Source organism: Scardinius erythrophthalmus (assembly GCF_964197995.2).
Source record: "Scardinius erythrophthalmus genome assembly, chromosome: 9".
Taxonomy (NCBI): domain Eukaryota; kingdom Metazoa; phylum Chordata; class Actinopteri; order Cypriniformes; family Leuciscidae; genus Scardinius; species Scardinius erythrophthalmus.
This window is the reverse complement of record NC_138229.1, coordinates 19,079,299-19,083,945: the sequence shown is the minus strand read 5'-3', so window position 1 is coordinate 19,083,945 and position 4,647 is coordinate 19,079,299.

The window sequence follows — 4,647 nt, the reverse complement described above, 5'->3', positions numbered from 1 at the left end:
CACTGCACCCTCTGAGGAATGAGTCTCTTCATTTCAATATCAGAGCCAGAGGATGAGCAAGTTGGCACATTCAGACCAGGAGGCCAGCATTCAGTATTCTGCCTATTATCGAATATTATCTCGGTCAACCAGATCACTAAATGTTGATTTAAACTCTTGATATGCTGCCATCAGCTTTATGTTGAAAGTGTGACAAGCTGGACATGATATTAATATTTATGATAATTAAAAAAGATTAACATTTTGGAATCTTTACCATCATCCTGTATTACTTAATTACTTTGCTTTTGGCATCACCAACTGCTAAACAGAAGAGAGATTTATGATATTCTGACATCATTTAAATCAGAAAGGAATGCAGCAAAATTGGACTTGGAATGAAACCACATTCATCCCTAAAGCATTTATGCATAAAATATTCATTTCTTGGCATTCATGTGATATTGCTATGAATAACTAGACACAAAGCAATAAAAACAAGTGGCATATCAGGGGATTTGACAAACAACAATTACATCAAATTGACTTTAATTAAAAACTGATGAAACTATCATGTGATGTACAACCTCTGGTTCAAATGTGTGTGTGTGTGTGTGTGTGTGTGTGTGTGTGTGTGTGTGTGTGTGTGTGTGTGTGTTTGTATAGCTATCTTTGTGAGGACCTTCGTGAGTTTTTAACCTTTGGAGTGAGGACATTTTTGCAAAGTGAGGACATTTTGGCCGGTCCTCACTTTGTTTTCACTGTAATGGCCTCTGGAGGCTGAAAATAGGCTTCTCTCAAAGTTTCAGAGAGGTCCTCGAAAAGATAGTAAAATGAGAAAAAAGTGTGTGAATTTACCCCGGGCGTTCACACACATTTTGCTCTCTAGCGCCCCCACTGTCTTTTCACGTTTACTCCATTTTGCTCTCTAGCGCCCCCACTGTCTTTTCACGTTCACACACATTTTGCTCTCTAGCGCCCCCACTGTCTTTTCACGTGTACTGCATTTTCCATATATTTCAATGCATTATATCAGGAAGTTCTTCACATTTGCCACAGATGTTCACAAACTAAAAGATAAACTGAGTAGGTTTTGGGTCAAGGTCAAGATAACTATAACCACATGTTCTTCCCATTCTTGTGAATGTGGTATATCACGGAAGGAATTTATTTAATACAGATGTCCAGTTTCACTCACAAAATACTTTTAGGCCATAAATTAAGAATTGATTTGCTAATTTTGGACACATTTAAAAAAAGTATCTCGTCTAATAGGGTACAGTGATGAAATGCTGACACAAGGTTAAAGGTCAGCTTCAATGCAAAAACATGATTACCCTTTTAAAAATGATTAACTATAATCCACAAAAGACTGTAGCCATAGTTTAGTTAACCATTGCCATTTTTAGATATTATTGTATGTATAATAGTACAAAAACTAAGTTACCTTGGATAGCACAGTAAAACCATGGTTAATTTGCTCTGAAGAATAGACGTGTCTATTATAATTGTGTTTACTATAGTCACGGTTAAAATATTACTGCAGTAAAAGAGTGGTACATTTTAATAGAGGTATAATTTATTAACATGGATTACATATAATTTTCAGTGTTTTATTTAAAACTTTTTACATCCATATGCATTTACTTGCATAACAGGACAGATACACTAATGAAATATTAGTCCTGTAAAATTATTCCTTTTTGATTTTCCTTAAGAGTACAAAAGGACTTGATTTTTAGTGTATTTAGGCCCAGTTTAACAGACAGCTCGACTAAGCCAGGACTAGGCCTTAGTTAAATTAGGATATGTAAGTAGCTTTAATAAAATGGCTCTGATAAGTACATTACTGGTGTGAATCTTGAGAAAAAACAATGGCACTGACATTTTTAATATTTATCAGTGCAAGTTATTTAAAGTTAGACAGCTCTAACTTGAGTTTTACTTTAAGACTAGCCTTAAACCTTTCTGCCACTTCACTTCCTGTCTACTTACTGTCCTATCATAATACACACAAATCTTTGAAGATAAAGAAAGAAAAAAATCAGATTACCTGGGGCAGTTGTTTTCATGAATTCACCCTTACATCTGATGGAATAGAGTAAAATAATAAGGACAGTCTGAGGACAGTCTCCAAGTCTGGAGCTTCAGTCAAACCCAGAGTAGCTACTCTGTGTAAGCTAGGAGTAGGAAGCAGCAGAGAGCGAGGAGTCAGGTGCTGAGGGATGCAGAAAACCCCCGAGGTGAGACAGCTGTGTAAATACACCTCCTTCTACAGTATCTCTATCAATAAGTCACTCTCAATTCATCACATATTTGCTCAGAATCTCACTTTTTTAATGTTAATAAATAATTAATAATAATAATAATAATAATAATAAATAATACATGCAAGGTACTTCATGCTGATGCTTCAGTGAAAGACATGCATGTGTCAGACCACGAGGCACGCAATTCCTTGCATCTGTAAAAGCATAAATTTTATATTAAAAATAGTATACAAATTTAAAGGATATATATATATATATATATATATATATATATATATATATATATATATATATATATATATATATATATATTCATACTTTTGTAGAGCACCAAACCCCACTCCTACCCTGAACCTATCAACTTCTCAACAACGTAAAATTATATTAAGGAAAGCTATTAGTGGTTAAGATAAAACATTTTGTGAATATGTTATTTCTAAGACATTTTTATAAAAGCTACTTGAATATCATAATTGAAGGTCAAGTCCTGGATTAAGCTAAGCTCTGTCTGTGAAACCAGGGCCTAGTGTGAAAACAAAATGAGTGCAAATAATAAAATATATAAAATAAGGAAAAAGAACATGTGTTAATGCATATTGACAATAGCAAACATAAAATATAAAAAGGTAACACTACGCAAGCATACTCGTTTTGTATGAAGATGCATGTGCATTAATTAATAACATGTCCACATTAAAGCAGTCCATGCAGCGGGCTTAAACATTTAGCTCACAAACACCTAACAGTCCTGACTTCATTTACAATATTTCAAAATTCTGTTTTTAATAACTTACATGCCGTCTGTCGCGCGCGCTCCCGCTGCCAGCGTCTTCCGTTCGCGGTGATCCGTTCAAACCGCATTATTTGAATCATATTCGGTGAATCACTGAATCGTCAACATGAACGAACTAACAAATCTTTCAGTTGTGTTTAATGAACCGATTTAACAGTTTGATTGAAAAGAATCATTTGGTTCACGAATCGAACACCGCTTCTGCGTCTCGGAGCACGTGATGATTATTTCAAAATAATAAGAAACTACATGTGTTTATGAAATTCTTGCAATTAAACCTTGGCATCAAGCGAAATAAAAGTTTGTACAAATAAAAATTATTTGATAAATTAGAGATACTTCTACTAAAGTACATTAACAAAGTAACAATACTGACTGTTACATTACTGTCCACCCCAGCTAATTTGACAAATATGACGTTATGGATGAGCTTTTATTGTTTAGGCCCCATTTGACCTATTTTTAGTCACTTTTTGTCTGATAAAACTTGCTGGACATTCATTAATCGATGCATACCTGTGAGCTTTTGGCTTTTGTTTGTTTAAAGAGTGTAGATTTGTACACACTCATACAGGCTTTAACACCCCACTGCTGAATCATTAGGCTAACTGAAGAATATAGGCTTCCTTGAAACAAAAACAGGAGTTTGCTAAATTATGTTTGGTGTACAATGTGGATGAAGAAGTGCTGTTGTCTTGGGTTCCTCGAGTATCATATTAAGATAAAAAGTCTTTTTGAGCTTTTCTGAAGAATCACAGGCCTCTAGCTCTATTCAGATAGGATTATTTTTTACTAGAGTAGAAGAGTAGTGTAATATCACCTCAAGATGTCTGTAATTTTAATGGCCAACCCAGATAGCACACGTACGTCTGCAAGATGTCTGTTAAAGATGTCTTGATCTGGAAAGCATCTGCTGTGTGCAGACGTCTGTAAGATGTCAGTTTTACATACATTCTACATCATAAACATCTTAAAGACATCTAATAGACGTCTATTTGACATCTGATAGGAAACGTCCAATAGTTGTATTGCAGATGAGCAAACTACGTCTTGCAGATGTAAATATAGACGTCAAATAGACGTCTCCGAGATGTACCTGTGCTATCAGGGAATTCACATTTGATGAGAAATCTCAGTAAAACTGGGGTAACTCGATTTATGTTGTGCCTTTACATCCATGTCTTGTGACACATACACAGGTCAAATTGAATGATATATAAATTAATTTAATTAAATTCTGATTGGATTCTGTCAGAAAAAAAGGCATCTACGGAAGGCTAAAAGAAATGTTGTGCCTTCAACCTTCTTTTTGATCTGAATTGTATGTGGTAAACACTCGAGGTGTCTACTTTTAAACAGAAACTGACCAAATCTTTTCTGTCAACACAGGATTGTTAGCTGAGGTATTTTCGTTGACCTTTTTACACAAGGTAGAAGTTGGCATAATATGTCCTGATATTGTCTGTAATGATCTCTGATACGGCACTTTTGTACGAGACAAACACCACAGAGAAGCTCTGGTAATAATTTCTGTACTCCATCTCTAAATGTAAAACCTGTCCTGTCTGAACAGGGCTTGTGTGTCCTGCACACATTCTTGGATGG